The 20,193-nt window shown below is 42.1% G+C and overlaps 1 protein-coding gene and 1 long non-coding RNA gene across 5 annotated transcripts in view; one reads left to right on the top strand and one right to left on the bottom strand.

Annotated features, from left to right (window-relative positions):
* The window catches only part of prmt3 (protein arginine methyltransferase 3), a 195,549-nt gene that overhangs the window by 36,138 nt on the left and 139,218 nt on the right, over positions 1-20,193 (top strand). The window lies entirely within an intron of this gene.
* Positions 5,137-20,193, bottom strand: part of LOC138746630 (uncharacterized) — a 40,932-nt gene continuing 25,875 nt past the window's right edge. For both annotated transcript variants that reach the window (XR_011347037.1, XR_011347036.1), the window contains 2 exons: positions 17,003-17,149; positions 5,137-5,930 (listed from right to left, as the gene is read on the bottom strand). This is a non-coding gene — a long non-coding RNA (uncharacterized lncRNA). The remainder of the gene's footprint in view (positions 5,931-17,002; positions 17,150-20,193) is intronic.

Below are 20,193 nucleotides of genomic sequence, written 5' to 3' on the forward strand. Positions count from 1 at the left end.
GAGCGCTCTTCGAATGCTCTTTGGATGGAGTTTGCCTAATCTTCCTCTGAGTATGTGGGTCTCCTGCAGGTTCTTCATTTTCTTACCACATTCCAAGTGGGTTGATGAGGTGACTTGCCCGCTGTAAATTGGTTCTAATGTATACATAACTGGTAGAATCTCAGGGGAGCTGGTGGGAATGTGGAGAGAATAAAACTGCGATTGGCTCTTCAAAGCTCTTGCAAAAGCCAATATGTCTAGCATTAGTAGAGCTCCAGTATTTCAAATAAGATCGGTTTTAAAGTGTTTGTTTGTGACCTACTCTAATAAATCTTTCCCAATTTATCTCCCAAAAACATACCTATATACTCTGTCACACGCCCAATCAACCTACGATCCCTGATTCATTTCGAATGTTGGGAGGAAACCGGAGCACTCCTCCTCCCAACCCCGATGAAAATAGTATATGGATTGCTTAAGGTGAATTTAGGGGGGCAGTTTGAAAACCACGATTGTATTTCATGACTGTATTTCAGACTTTGGATAATTTATCCGGCTCCTAATTATGTATTAATAAATTATGACTGATGGAAATATTGGAAAATATCCCAACTAGGCAAGTGCTGATTCATTTATTATAAATGACTTGGAACCTTCTACCAGACCAAATGTCATTTCAAGCCAGAATGTATTCTCAATAGTTTTGCTTATTTTTCCTTAAAAATAACTAAGAAATGATTGGTTGGGATATGGCTTGTATATGTCACATTATTTGTTCTTGGAATAGTGGAAGATCTCCATTTATTGGCCACTGCAGGTTTTATTGTCCTGTGTGAATGCAGTTTATGGCCTCTATTGAGCAACCTGCTACACTGATTTATTATTTGTTTGGAATAATTCAGTGTGGAAATAGCTTTCGATATAGAACAGTGTAGTGCCTGAATGGAAAACAAATAAAACTGCAGACACTAGGATTGGAAACATAAACGGAGAATGCTGAGAGAAATCAGTCAGTCAAGCAGCGTTTGTGGAAAGAGAAATCAGTTAACATTTCAGGTCAGACACCCTTGGAATTGATGGAAGACAGGATGGTTCATAGTTTTCAAAGCAGAGCTGGGGGAAGAAGTGTGATGTTAGACAGAAAATGTAAAGATACAGGTTAGGAAAGATCAGATGGTGATGAGGAATGATATTTTCGACATAAATATTTCACACTTTTGTTTTGAAGATGCCCAAGGTACTTGAACAGATGGAAATTCTTGAAGATGTCGTAGGTATTGTGAAAATATGCTTTGTAAAAATCAATGGACTCAGATGACCAAATGCATTTGAGTCATATTTTACACAAAACTGATGCCAATAGCATAATTACTCCTCCAGATGCATCCTGATTCTGTGGAATAGAATATTTCTTTCTCTCTGTGGTTCCAGGGTTGTCCTAGACAAGGAACATAATCTGAAACTCTATGACTTTGTCTCCATTAGTTTCCAATCCCTGCCTGCTTCACTTGGACTTGAGATATGAGTGGCAAGTACATCAAATTTGAATCTGTTGGTTACCCCTCCCTTTACTCCTTCAACCCCACTCCAGCCCCAAATACACTGCAATTTTCCTGACGATTGAATGAGGCCTTACACTTGTTCTCTCGATTTCCCCTCCTGACATAGCTCAGAATTATTCAGATCCTCACCCAACATTGTTTATTACTCACCGATCTCTCCATTTCATGTCATTAGGGAAGCCCTTAACTTGACTCCACCTTCTGGAGTTGCCATCCCAAACGCCAGTGCATTATACGTTTCTTAGATCATTGCACGTTATTGTTATTCACTTTTGTGACCAGCACTCCTTGTTCACATCCTTCCCTGACCACTCTTTTGCAAACTTGGTCTTCCTCAGACTGAACATTCTGTTTGATCTTGAACTTCATAAAGCGTGCTTTGGCAATAATGCCTGGCTTCCAATTGACAACACTGTTGTAACCACATCTTCATTATCTCCTGTAACACTTGCCTTGCTGATATTAATTATAAATTGCCAACCTACTGCATGTATCATCTCTTACCTTATGCCCTACCCTGCCCTTAGCATGCTTCTCATTGAATTGTGCCTTCTCCTGAACATCCCCTTTTCATTGTACATCACATCCGTAATTCCTGTCATGCTATCAGTGAGGATCCCTTTACACCCATGGTTCGTGTGCCGTGGCCGAGCAAGCTGGGACGTGGCAGCGAGGTCCTTGGGTCGTAGGTTTTATATCGGAGTGGCCTTCTCCTATGCACGTTTCTTACCCGGGCTGGAGGGGCCTGCCTCCCCTCCTAGGTCGGTCCATACTGCCCAGACCGGGGCCGAGGCCGCCGCAGCTCTCCCTGTGCCTGGACTGGGGCCGCCGCCTCCCACTCTCTGCCCGGATCGGGGCCTCCGCCTGCCTCACTCGACCGAGGCCGGGGCCGCCGTCTCCCCCTTGCTCCTGCCCGGATCGGGGCCGCCGCCGCCTACCCTTCGCCCGGACCGGGGCCGGGGCCGCTGCTGCTCTCTCTGTGCCCAGACTGGGGCCGCCGCCTCCCACTCTCTGCCCTTTGGAAGACTACACAAAAGAGTCTGGAAAAACAACCAACTGAAAAACCTCACAAAGATAAGCGTATACAGAGCCGTTGTCATACCCACACTCCCGTTCGGCTCCGAATCATGGGTCCTCTACCGGCATCACCTACGGCTCCTAGAACGCTTCCACCAGCGTTGTCTCCGCTCCATCCTCAACATCCATTGGAGCGCTTTCATTCCTAACGTTGAAGTACTCGAGATGGCAGAGGTCGACAGCATCGAGTCCACGCTGCTGAAGATCCAGCTGCGCTGGGTGGGTCACGTCTCCAGAATGGAGGACCATCGCCTTCCCAAGATCGTGTTATATGGCGAGCTCTCCACTGGCCACCGTGACAGAGGTGCACCAAAGAAAAGGTACAAGGACTGCCTAAAGAAATCTCTTGGTGCCTGCCACATTGACCACCGCCAGTTGGCTGATATCGCCTCAAACCGTGCATCTTGGCGCCTCACAGTTTGGCGGGCAGCAACCTCCTTTGAAGAAGACTGCAGAGCCCACCTCACTGACAAAAGGCAAAGGAGGAAAAACCCAACACCCAACCCCAACCAACCAATTTTCCCCTGCAGCCGCTGCAACCGTGTCTGCCTGTCCCGCATCGGACTTGTCAGCCACAAACGAGCCTGCAGCTGACGTGGACCTTTACCCCCTCCATAAATCTTCGTCCGTGAAGCCAAGCCAAAGAAGAATCAGTGAGGATGGAGCCTTTAGTCTATAGCACTTCATTCATAAACAGCCGCAACACCACATTTAGTTGGAGAGCAGCTTTTTCGGTGCAATAAATATGGGGGTTTGATTTCAAAACCAGTGTGTTCATTAGTGCCAGGGTTTATTTGCTGGGAACATTGACAACTATCTTCTCCCCTGCCTGCCATTATAAGTATGTATCTTGGGGAGATAAGATTTCACTTTGAGACACTTTTTCCATTTTGAAGAACTCCGGAGTTTATCTTTACACAAATGTGGCACGTTCGGCAAAATGAAAAGGTTTGTGAAATTGCTTTTAGGATTGTGCAGGTGCTTGTATAAGCGATTGGATGTTTCTAAAATACCTTGAGGTTGTTTTCTGCTGGCAGCAGATGTTCTCCACAAGCCAATTACTATGATGGACCTTTCCAATGTGATGTAATGCAACTTGGACAGTAAGCTGCGGGTACACAGAGATGGCAAGGGGTGATGAAGAGATGGAGAAGAGAGGCCTAAACCTCAGCAAGAAGCAAAATGTGTGATGTCCATGCAGTAGTGTGAACATCTTCACTGGAATAGAATACCCACTTCATCTACCTGCCCTTCAAGAAATCCAGGCTGAATTTGGATAGTGTGGGCTAATTTTCATAGATCCTTGTGGTGAGGCCTGCAGAGGTACTGACAACAAAGCAGGTGCATGGAAATTAGAGGGCAGTTCTAACTTAGTATGTTGCTTTGGAACCAGTGCATGCAGTGCACACCAATCCTTTGTTCTGTTTTCAGGAGCTATATTGTTATAGCTTCATTAATCTCCACAAGCCTCTTTCAGACTTTCTTTGACCAAGCTTCTGATTGCACTTAAACCACAAGATACTGGAGCAGAAATGGACCATTTGGCCTGTCAGGTCCACTCCACAAATCCATCATGAGCTGATCCATCCTCCCACTCAGCTCCAGTACCCAGTTTTCTCCCCATAACCTTTTGATACCCTGACAGTTCAGATGATTATCAATCACTGCTAATATGCCATTTATATAGTTCAGGGGAATCAAAGGTTTATAAAGATCAATGGGCATGCATTTGAGGTAAGGAAGGATTAGATTGTTGTGGGGTACGTGTAGATGGGTCAGAACATCATTGGGCCAAAGAACTTGTATTGTGTTGTAATGTTCCATATCCGTGGTTCTCATCCTTTTTCTTTAATCACATACCACCTTAGGTAATCCTTATTTATGTTAGTGGCCCCCAAAATCGAGACAGTGATTGGCAGAATTAATGAATGCATATTTTTGTTGCACCTTGCAATGTTGCAAGAGGGTTTCCTTCATCAGCTTTATATTTAATATACAGTAGAAGCCCAAAAATCTGGATGCCAGAAGCCCAGACCACCTGAGAATCTGGACTTTTCAAAAATTCTTAAACTTTAAAAATTTAGCAGGCTTTTGTGTGTATGTGTGCACGAGCATGTGTAAACACTGCAGATGCACAGCGACACAAGCAACCAGGGTTTTTGTCAAGTATCGACTTTAGTTTTTAAAACTGTTCGTCTTGATAAATGAAGCATGCTGCATTTGCTAATGAATAAACCATCAAAATTGAACTATTTATCTCTTCTTTATTCCTCCCTAAATTTGAATTTTAAAAACATTGCCCGAGAATCTGGAATATAGGTATCCGAAAATCTAGACCGAACCAATCCCTGAGCTGTTCGAATTTTTGGACTTCTACTGTATTATCTATGTTAGCTGAGAATTCAATTTGTGTAAAACAATTACTTGAATTATTTATTGAAAATGTCTGTCAAAATGCTCCCTAGCCCAAAGCATTTCCAGTTCAATGGTTGAAGTGCCAGTGACGATGTGGACAAACAATAATCATGGCTTTTATTAGCAGAAACTCATGGTACGATAATGAAAGACAATAGATGCAGATACAGTTATATCCAAGGGGAGTGACTTAACAGTAGAGATAATGCACAGCCATTGTTAGTTCAGCAAGGCTCGCCAGAGGGGAGACAGGCAACTTGGCTGACATTCATCACAGTCTCCCCCCCAGCAGAAGAAGGGTTAAAATCAAAAGGACAGCTGCTAGGAAAGACTGAAGCAAGCAATACATGGATACCATGTTTGGCCTTGAGATACTCTAACAGCCAAATTACGCCAATATCTAGCAAGCAATCAAAATATAATGAGATGTTTTATGAATATGTCAGCCTATCAGGTTGTTTACGAATTCTGGTGCTTTGTCTCAAAACAGGTGGCTCCTTTGCAACCTTGGGAACTGGTACAGGTCCTGGGTCTGTAGTGTGGGAAGGACTGGCTTCTGGACCTGCTCCAGAATCGCCAGCGTGAGGCAGTGGAGCCTCAGCATGGTCATCTGAAAGCTTACTAGGGGTCACAGGCTGGTGGGTTGAGTTCAACCTCTCAGGCTCACTCTGAGTAGGTGTGCGAGGAAGGGGCAAACCAGGCAAGGCCAGATCTCTTAGGGGTACAGTGTCAGTATTCCCGTCTGTGAATTTAACATGAGCGTAGTTGGGGTTAGTATGCAGTAGCTGAACTGGTTGGACTTGGGGGTCTGTTTTATTCGCCAGAGTGTGGCTCTTCAGCATCACGGTTCCAGGCTCAGATAAACAGGCTGGCTAGTCCATCACAGTTCCTGATTTCCTAGGAAAGGCAAACATACTTTCATGAGTTGTTTGGTTTGTTGCAGTACACAATAAAGACCGAATTGAATGTAGCGCCTCAGGTAACAGGGTAACCATATGTTTTCAAAGCAAAATTAGCAGTTTTCCAGACTAGCATTAGCCCTTTCAACCTGCCCATTGCCCTGTGGGTTGTAGCTCGTGGTACGGCTGGTGGCAATCCCCTTTCGTAGCAGGGCTCGCTGCAGTTCAACACTCATGAATGCTAAGCCTCTATCGGTATGAATGTAATTGGGAAAACCAAAAATGCTGAAAATTCTGTCAAGTGACTTCATGACAGACGCTGACGAGACTTCAGGGTAGGGTATTGCAAAGGGAAACCTGGAATATTCGTCAATTACAGTAAGGAAATATACATTTTTGTTGTAAGGTAACAGCTCTTTAAAATCTTTTTTTTTAAACTTTAAGATTTTATAACATGAATAACATAGGATTACATTAAAAAAAATTAAGAATAAAATAATAAAATTACAATACAGTATCAGTAATCTAAATAAACTATACTCTCCCCAATAATTATTACACATTAATAACCCAACTCAAATTAGTCCAACCCCCCCTTTTCCCCCAAAAATAAAGAGTGAAGAATTAATAAAGTTAATAATATATGTGAGAAAAAAACCCACTTACAAAAAAACAAAAACATAACCGATTAAAATACTAACATAAAGAAAAGTAATTAATACTAAGATATCAGACTTAAGTTAAATCAAACATAAATGCATATATTTAACAAACGGACTTAATATGAAACATATATTTAACTCAAACTTAATATAAAAAAATTAGTAAAGTTAGTAACATTATCTATCAAAAATTCTTAAACAATAATTAATTCTTAAAAAAAATTGTAGCATGAAAAAAAGAAAAAAAAAACTTTCTCTATAGAGATAAACCTTCACCAAATATCAACTAACTTCACATCTATCATCATATTAGTCACATAAGCCACCATCTTAAAACAAAATTCAAACCTAATTAAGCATTGTACAATTCAATTTTAGTACTCTTCCACCATTTTTCCCTTTTACTCTTGAATAGTTATCCAATAAAAGCTCCAATACCACATTTAAATATCCCGAATCATTACGTTAAAATTCAGATATCCAAATAATAAAAACACAACTACAGCGAAATCTATAACTTCAACAAATGGAGCATAAACCACAAACAAAATTCAAGCCTCATTAAGAATTGTACAATTCAATTTATAACTTTCACCATTATTCCCTTCGTTCTATAACTAAAATAGCAAAATAATATACACCAGAATTACCACTCCTTTCACCTTAAAGTTAAAGAAAAAATATAAAAAAAAATTATCCATCCCATTCACATTTAAATTTCAAATATTCCTTATCTACTGAATAAACTTTACAAAAAAAACCACATCAATTTTTAGTTTTTTAAACAATCAAATACTTTCTTATGCTTTTTAAAAAATATTTATTTAAACAAAAAAAACCCCCCTTCACTCTTTAATCTAATAATACAAAAAAAAAGGAAAAAAAAACGGGTAGGAGGTTAAAAATACCCCCTCCCGTCTAAACCGCGCAATGCGGTAACTCCCAAGAAAAATGGGTGTGAGATAACTCACACGTAGCAGATGACTTTCAGGAAATAGTGCCTATCCAGTTCTCTCCCCCAACTCTCACTTCATCTTAAACTAACATCATTATTTAATATCCTTTTTTTAAAAAAAAATTAGAAAAAAAAAGGACAACTCTTCTTTTAATCAGCTCCAACTGCCGAGTCACCATTACAACCATTCCTTCTTGGAGCACGGCTCTTTTCTTCCATCTCTTGCCTCCTTAGAGATTGTGGCGGATTATGTCTCTGTTGAAACTGAGTAATTGGCAGCTCTTGAGCAAATGCTATAACTTCCTTTGGAGAATCAAAGAACTTTGGCAACCATCTTGAAAAACCTTCAAAACAGCTGGTTTTGAAGGCAACTCAGGTTGCCTTGTAACCTTTCTTCCACAACAACTCTTTAGCAGGATTGAATTCCCGTCGTTGGAACATAACTTCTTGACTCAAATCCGCATAGAAGAAAACTCGATTATTTTGAATCATCAAGGGTGATTTTCTCTGTTGTGCATTTCTAATAGCCACTCGTAAAATTATTTCTCTGTCATAATAATTCAAGCAACGAACCAAAACAGGTCTTGGACTTTGACCTGAAATAGGTCTTCTACGCAAGGCTCTGTGAGCACGTTCCAGTATTATACCTTCCGGGAAATGTTCTTGACCCAGCACCTGCGGAATCCATTCAGTAAAAAATTTTCTTGGGTCTGGTCCCTCCGTACCTTCTGGCAAACCAATAATCTTTATATTGTTCCGTCTGGATTGGTTTTCCAAATAATCAATCTTTTTCACCAAATTTTTATTTTGAGTTTGTAAGTCTTCGACCATTTAGGTCAAATCAAAAACTTGATGATCCTGTATTTCGTCTATATCTTCTTCACACAAATTAAATTTATCTCTCACTTCAAGGTTAAAAGCTCCAAACTCAGCCATCTGTTGAGAATGTATTTTCACCAGAGTATTAAACCTAGTACCAAGTTCAGTCATAATCTTGGATAATCCCTGCATTGTATAAGATAATTTAGATTCAAGATTCACAAAAATCTTTTCAATTGGAAGAGATTTTGGCTCAACAAATTCCTGTTTCTTCTGCATAACCAAAGGATCTTCTGTTCCTTCCTTCATTCTGGTTGCCTTCCTTGTAGTATGACTACGTGTGGAAACCCCAGCCACAGCCTCTCCAGCAATCACTGGAGGACGCTGGCCGGGGTTTTCCCCAGTCCATAATGTATTAAGTTCTCCCAGTACATCAAGTTGTATAGGTTTTTCTATCTCAAGAGATGCAGTTTGCAGTGCCACCTCTACAGTTGACAAATGCCTTTGAGTAACTCTTTGTTCTAAAGGTTGTTTGGCGCCCTCTTTAGGGGGCTCTACCGATGTAACATAGAGCTCTACATCGAACACTGTACCTCTCTCCTGGGATCCATTTCACTCTGAGTCCCAGTGTCTTTCCTGTAGGTAGGCTCCAAAACTTGAACTTTTGGAAAATGTAGTTTTTTGATGATCTGTTGTTTTTTTTTGCTCTTTTCCACCAATTGTATCATCATAAGTTAAATTAACAGTGTCATGATAATGAATATGTATGAGATGTACCGGAAGTCACGTGGTATGAGAGAGAGACAAGAGCACAAGCAGGAGAACAAAGGAAACTGGAAAATAAAGACACTGAGAAGTTTACCTGATAAAACTTGGGTTTGATGTTTTATTAACTTCACATTTCGGGCCACAAATGTGACATTGGCAACGAGGATCTGATAAGCTTGAAGAAAATTAAAGACTAAAGAAGATTACAGAGGATTACAGACAACTTCAAGGTGATAAGAATTTTCTCTTTGACTCAGTACTTTTGGGGCTGGAATATTTCTTCATGACTGGGGCAGACGGTGACTTTCTAACACATAGTGGAATTGCTCATTTTGACCCAACGGGTGATGCAAGCACTGTAAGTGTGAAGTGGAAGGCATGGCTGGAAGAATTTGAATCCTACGCCGACATTCGTGGCCTATTTCTAGATACCGGTACAGTTGAACAAAAAGTGCAGAGGAGGGCGTTACTTCTTTTCACTGCTGGTCCTGCAGTTCGGGAAACATTTAAGACACTTTTGAATACTGGAAGAAAGGATGAATACCAGAAAGCAGTAGATGCATTAAATGCACACTATGTGGTGACACCGAATGCTACATTTCAACGCCATTTGTTTCGGAGAACGAGACAAGAAGATGGCCAGACAATTGCTCAGTACATGACGAGACTACACCAGCTAGCTGTTGGATGCAATTACATGCCAGCTGATTTGGACAACCAATTATTGGATCAAGTCATACAGCACTGCAGATCAGATAAACTCAGAAGACGTCTACCGGAAAGAGGGAGTGAGTTGGGACTCACCGATGCTTTAGCCATTGCTGCTGCATTAGAGGCTGTTGAAGGGCAATTTCATACCATGACCCTGAAAGACAACTCAAGCCAGCAAATTAAGAGGCTCTCACATCGCCATAACCAGCCAAGATATACGTTGACACAGGACGTGGAGTGTTATCGATGTGGAAACCGAGGTCACTTTGGAAAAGACTCATATTGCCCGGCCAAAGTCAAAGTTTGCAGAAAGTGTGGAGGTAAGGACCACTTTGCAAAGAAGTGCAAAAGCAAGTCCAATGCAGACCAGAAGAGGAAGAGTACAACTTCCAAAGGCAAAGGCTGGGGGAAAGGAAAGTATCCTGGAAAGAAAAATACCATTCGCCAGATAGACGGTGATGATGATGATTCCCAGGAGAGACAGAGTTGTTACCAATTTACGTTGAATGAAGTACATCATGAGAAGGTCCCAGTGATCATTGGTGGAGTGACAGTGCAGGTGATTGTAGACTCAGACAGTGACAGTAATGTGATTGATCGACATTTATGGGAGAAGTTGAAAAGGAAAAAGATCATCTGTATCTCAAAGAAGTGTTCCAAGAAACTGTATCCCTACACAGCAACCAAACCATTGCAGACCATTGGATGTTTTACTGCAACTGTTGAAGCTGGAGATAAGTACAATGAAGCAGAGTTTATGGTCATAGAAGAGAGGGGAGAACCATTGCTGAGTAGAAGCACAGCGCAAGACCTAGCAATACTTCATATTGGAGCTTGTGTCAATTCAATTCAGTCATAGGAGGATATGAAGCAAGAATTCCCCGCAGTCCTCCAAGGAGTAGGAAAGCTGAAAGGTCGACAATTGAAGCTAGCGGTAGATGAAACGGTCAAACCCAAGGCACAACCAATGCGCCGAACTCCGTTTGGACTTCGTGGGAAAGTCGAAGCCAAAATTAAAGAATTGATCGAACAAGACATTATTGAACCGGTGGAACATTCGACACAATGGGTCAGTCCCGTAGTGATTGTGCCCAAACCAAAGGGTGACATAAGACTATGTGTTGACATGAGAATGGCCAATGAAGCTATAATTAGAGAACGACACCCTATACCAACAGTGGAGGAAATACTTCAAGAACTAACTACCAGCAAGGTATTCTCAAAAATTGATCTGAAATGGGGCTATCATCAATTAGAGCTGGATCCAGGTTCCCGAGATGTAACAACATTTGTGACTCACTGTGGATTGTATCGTTACAAGAGACTATCATTTGGAATTAATGCAGCTTCGGAGATCTACCAGTATGAAATCCATCAAGTGATTCAAGGCATTCCTGGAGTTGCCAACATTTCTGACGACATCATAGTCCATGCACCAACGAAGGAAGAGCATGACAAACAGTTGAGGCGTGTACTATCTAGACTACAGGAGGCAGGCCTTACCATGAATGGAAACAAGTGCCAGTTCGGTGTGTCAGAAATGGACTTCATGGGACACAGACTTACACGGGAAGGACTAAACCCCGCAGAGGCCAAGGTGAAAGCTATTGAAGAGGCACGTGCACCTCAGAATGCAACAGAGGTGAGGAGTTTCCTGGGATTGGTCAATTTTTGTGCAAAGTTCATTCCTAATTTCGCTACAGTGGCAGAACCACTAAGGAAACTAACCAGGAAAGGTGTACCATTTCATTTTGGATCTGAGCAGAAGAAAGCGTTCACAGCGCTGAAGCAAAGCCTGACAGATGCAAAAACTCTTGGATATTACGATCCGGCGGCATCAACCAAAGTCATAGCGGATGCCAGCCCGGTTGGTTTAGGAGCCGTGTTGGTCCAGATGCATGATGGAGGACCAAGAATCATTGCCTATGCCAGCAGATCGTTATCAGGTGTGCAAAGAAGATACTCTCAGACAGAGAAAGAAGCACTCGGACTTGTATGAGCCTGTGAGAGGTTGCATGCATATTTATACGGCATTGAATTTGAACTCATCACAGATCATAAGCCATTAGAGGTGATCTATGCACCTAGATCCAAACCATGCGCCAGAATAGAGAGATGGGTACTCAGACTACAACCCTAAAAATATAAAGTAATCCACATTGCAGGGAAAGCAAACATTGCAGATCCGCTGTCCAGATTCGTGAAGGATGGTGGTCCACAATCCAAGTCAGAATTGGGAACAGAAACAGAGATCTTTGTATGCTTCGTAGCTATTCAGTCGACACCGAAAGCTGTGACTACGAAGGAGGTCGAGAGAGAATCCGACCGTGATCCACAACTCAGGGAAGTAAGAGAATGCATACAGAGTGGACAATGGGACAAGTGTACTCACAAGGCTTACATTCCCATTAGAGACGAACTTTGTTGCATCGGACAGTGTGTATTAAGAGGTTGCAGATTGGTGATAGCGCAAAGATTGAGACCGAAGATCGTATCCTTAGCGCATGAAGGACTCCTAAGTATTGTTGGTACCAAGCAAAACCTCAGGACCAAGGTATGGTGGCCAGGTTGTGATAAAGATGCAGAGAAATTTGTTAAAACTTGTCACGGATGTCAAATCACAAGTAGGAGTAATCCGCCAGAACCGATCCGGAGTACGCAACTCCCGACAGGACCATGGATCGACGTAGCTGTTGATTTTCTTGGACCTTTACCGACGGGTGAATCAATTATGGTAGTGATAGATTACTACAGCAGATACTATGAGTACGTGGTGTTGAAGTCCACAACCACTGAAAAAACAATACAAGCATTAGCAGAGATATTCGCAAGATATGGATTACCTGTTACATTATACTCTGACAATGGTCCACAATTCATTTCAGAGACATTTGCGGAATACGTGAGGACCACAGGTATCCACCATCATAAAGTAACTCTGAAATGGCCGCAAGCCAACGGAGAAGTAGAGAGACAAAATCAGTCCATTGAAAAACGATTGAGGATTGCACACGCAGAAGGACAAAATTGGCGAGAAGCATTGCTATCTTATGTGGCTGTCTATCGAGCAACGCCTCATGCAACCACTGGAAAAAGTCCTGCAGAAGCATTTTTTGGGAGAAAAGTCCGCACAAAAATGCCAGAAATAAAGGAAATCCGAGATGACCAGGAGATGAGGGACCACGATGCAGAAAAGAAAGGTGCAGCAAAGCTGTACACAGATTCGAAACGTGGAGCCAAGTACTCAGACATCATGCCAGGAGATAATGTTCTAGTGAGGCATGAAACTGGTGGTAAGCTAGACACACCTTATTACCATCAACCCTATACTGTCGTATCCAGAAGTGGCAGTATGGTGACAGTCAAGTCTCCGACTGGAGTCCTGTATAAGAGAAATGTATCAGGTGTAAAAAGGTACCAGTCCAGAGATACATCGAGCGAAGAGGTTGAAAGGCCAATACGAGATGCTGAAACTGAGAAACCTGATGATGTTCCAGAGGCAGTTACCAGCACTCCTGATGAAGTGACTAGAGCGCCAGAAACACCCGAAGCCGTGGCGAGCAGTATTTCCGACGCTGAGAGTAAACAACCTAGAAGTGACGACCATATCGCAGACAGGCCGAAACGAAACCGGAAAGCGCCCAAACGATACGAAGACTTTGTGCTATAGTTTTAATAAGAACTTTGGGAAGGTAATTTAATCTTATATCATAAAGTGCATGTATGAGTGCTGTAGGAAGTAAACTTTATGTAGTTGAGTTATAGTATTACCATTAGTTACAATGTTTGTAGGTTTCTGAGGGATATTGGTAAGTGAAGGTAAAGTTTATTTCTGATTAAAGGAAGGATGTCACGATAATGAATATGTATGAGATGTACCGGAAGTCACGTGGTATGAGAGAGAGATAAGAGCACAAGCAGGAGAACAAAGGAAACTGGAAAATAAAGACACTGAGAAGTTTACCTGATAAAACTTGGGTTTGATGTTTTCTTAACTTCACATTTTGGGCCACAAATGTGACAAACAGCACTGAAATTATCTAAACTTTTAAAGAATTTTAACGGACATTTCTAGACAAAACAATAAGATAGAGTCAGGAGAGGACTGGAAGGTACGTCTGATCCTTACGCCATCTTGCCACACCCCCAGCTCTTTAAAATCTAAGCTAATCCTCTCAAAAGGTTGGGTTGCCTTGATGAGAGTGGCCTCTGGAGCTTTGAAGTATTGTGGTTTGCATTCTGCGCAAACAGGACAGCTTTTAGTTAGTTTCCTGACTTCTTCCAGAGAGTAAGGAAGGTTGTTAGTCCTTGTGTAGCGGAAGAACCTCGTGATTCCTGGGTGGCACAGTCTGCTATGGATCTCTTTTAGACCCTCCAACTGGGCACCAGCAGCAGATCGTGACAATGCGTCAGAGGGATCATTTAACCTGCCCGGTCTGTACTGGATCTCATAATTATAAGTTGAGAGTTCTATTCGCCAGTGTGCCATCTTATCGTTCTTGATTTTACTTTTGTGTTTAGTACTGAACATGTAGGCTACAGATTTCTGATCAGTGACAAGAGTAAATTTTCTGCCAGCTAGAAAGTGTCTCCAGTAGCAAACAGCTTCAATAATAGCCTGGGCTTCTTTTTCAATGGCAGGATGTTTAAGTTCAGGTTTTTGTAACATGCGGGAGAAGAATGCCACAGGTCTGCCCTTTTGATTAAAGGTTCCTGCCAAGGCACAATCTGAGGCATCAGTTTCCACTTGGAATGTGACATCCTCGTCAATGGACGAGAGTGCAGCTTTGGCAATATCAGCTTTAATTCTCTCGAAAGCCTTCAAGGCCATTGGAGAGAGAGGAAAAGATTTAGTGTCAAACAGAGGGTGTGCCTTCGTGGCGTAGTCCCAAACCCATTTGCAGTAGTAGGAAAAGAATCCCATACACCTTTTAAGGGCTTTTGCTGAGTTTGGGGGTGGTAACTTCTTAAGGGGGCCATTCTTTCTGGGTCGGGGCGGATTTTGCCCTTGCGGACAATGTTGCCCAGAATGGGTTGCTCTGTCGCGTTGAACACACATTTGCCCTCGTTAAATGTAAGGTTGAGTTCTTTAGCTGTTGCTAAAGTTGTTGTCGTGCTCAGCCTGTGTTTTCCCACAGATTATCCAGATAGGGAAACATACCCTGTAACTCATACGTCCTAACAATCTTATCCATTTCCCTCTGAAACACGGACATACCATTAATGACTCCATAAGGTACCCTTTTAAACTGGTATAACCCCCATCAGCCTCAAAGGCTGTATAGGGTAGTTCTTTTTTTTTAAAATGGGAATTTGGTGGTAAGCTGCTTTGAGGTCGATGGTGGAGTAAACTTTGTATTGCGCTATTTGATTCATCATTGATGCGTGGCAGGGGTTAGGCCTCCAGGTTAGTGTAACGGTTGATTATCTGGCTGTAGTCAATAGCCAGTCGTTTCTTAGTGTGATTTTTCACAACTACCACCTGGGCTCGCTTGGACTCTTACTGGGTTCAATTACTCCCTCTTTAAGCAATCTCAGGATCTCAGCTTTGATAAACTCACGATCCTCTTTGCTGTAAGAACGGCTCTTAGTGGCATTCGGCCGACACTCAGGGGATAAATCACTGAAAAGGAAGGGAGCTTTGATCTTTAAGGTGGACAGACTGCAGTAACTAGTGCGGGGGATGGTAAGTGTGGGTAGAGGCCCACCAAAATTTAACACTACACTGTTCATCTGAGAGTAAATATCTAACCCCAGTACCACAAGGGAGCAGAGCTCTGGCATAATAAAGAGCCACACATAAAGAGCCAGGCAATGTCCCTGCAAATTTAAAGTAACTATACTTGTCCCGTACAGTTTTTGTAAGTTCACTACAAGCCATCGATATCTCTGCAAATTTAAGGCTCTGGCAATTCTGTCATGGATATAGCTGTCAGCACTCCCCGAGTCTGTTAGACAATCAAGAGTCTCACCATTCACCTCCCCCTTCATACTCGACCATTCCAGTCTGTAACATCCCCCAAGCTTTGGAGTCAATTGAGCTATCACAGGGGATCTCTCCTCGTCATCACTTGAAGTCGATTCAGCCTGCTCGTCTGAAGATTCCCCCTTTTCACAGTTGTCTTCCATTCCTGCAGCTCCGGAGCACTTTTTGCCTTGCACGCTTTAGCAAAGTGGCCGAGTTTCCCACAATAGCTGCATGTAGCAAATCGAGCCAGGCACTTCTGTCTGGGGTGCCAGCTCTTATCAGAGAAGTAGCATTTTTCAGGAGTTCACCTTTTTCTTTCCTTTGGGGTTCCAGCACTCCCGGATGTTTCATTTTCAGTTTCTAGCATTACACTGGACCGCATGGCACTTATCAGTGTTTTGGCTAGAGTGACTGCCCGGTTGTAGGTTAAGGGCTCCGTCTCCAGCAGCCTCTGTCGGATGTAACTGGAGTCAATCCCGTTGACTAAAGCATCCAGCTTCAAGGCATTGCGGTGTTGTTGCACATTGACTGCCCTGACATCACTTTCATTTGCCAGTGAGTCGAGAGCCAGTGCATAGGCAGCATCACTTTCCCTGGGTTTCTGACGTCTAGTCAGCAACTGGTGTCGAGCAAGCACCACATTCCGTGGCCCTGCATAGTTAGCAGTCAGACGTTCCCGGGCTATAGCCAGAGTGGTAGCTCCTTGCGTTACGGTGAAAGGGACCTCACCCAGCAGAGAGCTCAGGTGGCCCCACTGTATCGCCTCATCGACCACGCTGTTTTGAGCCATGTTGTAATCGAAACAAGCAATCCAGTGGTTGAAAATTTCTCTGGCCCTCGGGGCAGACTGGTCGATTATCAGCCGCTCTGGCTTGAGGGCTGCATCCATTTCTGCTAATAAAATTGAAATGCCAGTTGAGGAAGTAGAGAAAGACGATGTGGTCAAATAATAATCATGGCTTTTATTAGCAAAAACTCATGGTACAATAATGTAAGACAATAGGTGCAGATACAGTTAATCCCAAGGGGAGTGTCCTTAACAGTGGAGATAATGCACAGCCAATGTTAGTACAGCAAGGCTCGCCAGAGGGGAGACAGGCAGCTTGGCAGACATTCACCACAATGGTGAACGTGTTATTTTGAGAATTTTTTTACTTCTAAAATGTGCTTTAAAAATTCATCCTTACCTGCTACACTGGAAGGAGCTGAATCAACTTTGCATTGATGGCATTTCCCAGGCAGAGGCCACGTATGAATGGAGCTTCTGATAAAAGTCGACCCATCACCGAAAACGTGATTCCACATGATTAGTTTCATCAATGGTCCCCTATTTGCTTTCATCAGAAATATCAAAGGAAGTTTAGCAGCAAGATCAAAAAATTATGGTAATACATCATATTATTCTGTTAACACTGATCAAATCCTTCAGCTTAACATAATTTGAGTGATTCCGTTCTTGAATTTTTAACAATATGTAAATTTTGGGTCAATGACCAATTTATATCAACCATGCATGAAAATGGGCAGATATAAGCAATAGATTAAATGACTGTACTGCATAATGCACGGAGATGATTTTGTATTTGATGTTGTTGATGTTTTCTGGGTCCTGCTTTACACAAGGTGAAGCATTGTTGTGGGGGAGGGGGTACGATAAAACTGATGACTGCTTTTTGAAGCTGCTTCATTGTTTGAATAAAAATAGATATAATGCCTGTAATTAATTTATTGTAACTGCAGTGCATTGTTAAGCTGTGTTTAATGATCAATGTGGGTCATGTGATAAAGTACCAAGTCATTACTTCTGTTAGCAGATACAATTTTAGAATTTATTTTGGAGGTGGTGAAGAAACAAAATTACATTTTTTTCCAAAAACAATCAAGAAACTGTGAAATTCATGGTCAATTTTAAATTTAGTTTTCATGAAGCATTATCTATTATGCATATTTAAAGACTACATCACAAAGCTTTTGCTTGGACCTACGGATCGAAATTTGCACAAGCTGCCCAGTTTGGGAAAAACAGGTTGCCTTTACAGCGTCAACAATCAGGTCCAGGGTTCAAATCCCGCGCTCTCTGTAAGGAGTTTGTACGTTCTCCCCGTGTCTGCATGGGTTTCTGGTTTCCTCCCACTGTTCGAAACATCCTGGGGGTTGTAGGTTAATGGGTATAGTTGTGCTTCTGGGCAGAAATGGCTTGTTCCCATGCTGTATGTTTTAATATATAAAAATAAAAAGAATTAAAGTTATTATGTTCTTGGAGAACAATTCTGAAAGAAACTGAACAGATAATTTAAAAGAAATTGTCAAAAATTGATTTTACAAGCATCAGCTGATATTTTCAATCTTTTTGTTTGAGGTCAAGGAGAAAAAAATACACATTTCATAATACACTCATTTAAAAAATTTTCATTATTGGGAATTGGGTATTGCCAGCAATGATCATCCGTTCCTTATTGCCTTTGAACTGACTGGGAGACTCTGAGACGGGCACATTGATGCAAGAAATATGAAGATTTACAGACTGTGAGGGAGCAAAGAGTGAGGTTGATCATTGAGTAGGTTTATATAGGTCAGCATGATATTGTGGGCTGAAGGTCCTGTCCTGTTCTATATTCTTGTTGGGCTGTTTCAGCAATGATTGAGAATCATTGCGACTCCAGAACTGCAGTGCACTCGGTAAGAAGGGCAGATTTACAGCTCTGAGGGATGTCAGAATTTCTTGTCATGAACAAGACATAAAATTCATTTTGTGGCAGAATCACGGATGACAGAGAGCCTTCTTCATGACTGCATTGACGTGAAGACTCCAAGACAGATCCTCAGAGATATTGACACCCAGGAATTTCAAGTTCTTGACCCTCTCCACTGCTGATCCCTTGATGAGGACTGGTTCGTGTTCTCCTGATTTCCTCCTGGTCCATAACTGATATTAATGAACCCTTGGGTTTGGAATCAAAGGATCTAAAATATCCAGGTGCAGCTTACTCAGAATTCTTGGACAACTTGCAGCTCATCACAACACCTTTTGGGCTTTCAGGGTGACACTAAATGCTAACCTGCCAGTTATGACTGCATCGCATAAATGGAAATAGATATATCATGGGCTTAATGTGATAAGTGCTCAGAGGTGAGGCTAAGCTGTGTGGGCATGTCTAACCATGGGATGCAACATTGCAAGAAATTCAATGATTGCTCTGTGGGAGATTTTCTGCCTGCTTCGGGGTGCTGGGAAAAGTGATTGGCCCTCTCTTGATCTCTGTCTTATCAGCTTTACTGAAACAGATCGAACTTCGTCTGATATCTGCCAAACGAGAACAGCAGTGTGCAACCAAGGAACAGCTTGATGTTCTCATTGAGCAGAATAATGCCACTTGGGTGTAGCTTGGCATTGTGGATTGAAATCTAGCTGTCACTTGGGAAACAGAGAATTGGAGTATTGCAAAACCCTTATATCTGGAATTCAAGTAACTGGCAAAAAAAATTGCAGAAAATAAACGGGTGAAATGTATGGAAGTTTAAAATTGGCGTGCCTTATAGTTATTGCACCAATCAAGCAATAGATATTCTCAGGCAACAGGAAAATACACATATCCAGCATTCACCAATCCCCATAGATGCTGGAGACCAGATGTTTTTACTGTAAATGGGCCTTTTTCAGGTAGGAAGGATGTAACTCATGGAGGATCCCATGGTTTGGTTCTTGGCCCCCTGCTGTAATGACCTGGAGGAAGGAATGAATTGTAAGGTTTCCAAGTTTGTAGCGGACACAAATGGTGACATGGTTGGCATAGTGGTTAGCGCAATGTCTTTACAGTGCCAGTGATCGGGATCTGGGTTCAAATCCCACGTTGTCTGTAAGGAGTTTGTACTTTCTCCCTGTGTCTTTGGGGATTTTTCCTGGGGGCTCCGGTTTCTTCCCAATGTTCAAAACTTACTGGGGTTGTAAGTCAATATGTGTAAATTGGGGTGGAACGGACTCGTGAGCCGAAATATATGTCTAAGTTAAAGGAGTAAGTGGAAGGGAGTGTTGTGATTCAACAGTGGGATATAGATAGATTGAATAATTGGGTGAAAACTTGGCAAATGGAGTTTAATGTGAGGAAGCGAGTGTCATGCAAGAGGAATAAAGAAGCAAAATATTATCTAAAAGTAGAGAGGCTCCAGATGAAAGATGTTCTGAGGGATTTGGGTCACGCATGTCAAACTATGGACAGTTTTGGTTCATTTATCTGAAGGATAAAGCACCATTGGGGCAGAACAAGGGCGATTCGCCAAGCTAAATTTAAATTTTAAGTTTTATTTACAGCATTGGTAGAAGCCATTTCTGGTCATTTAAACTCATGTCATCCAATTACACTCAAATTAAACTCTAACT

Source organism: Narcine bancroftii, chromosome 1 (assembly GCF_036971445.1).
Source record: "Narcine bancroftii isolate sNarBan1 chromosome 1, sNarBan1.hap1, whole genome shotgun sequence".
NCBI lineage: Eukaryota > Metazoa > Chordata > Chondrichthyes > Torpediniformes > Narcinidae > Narcine > Narcine bancroftii.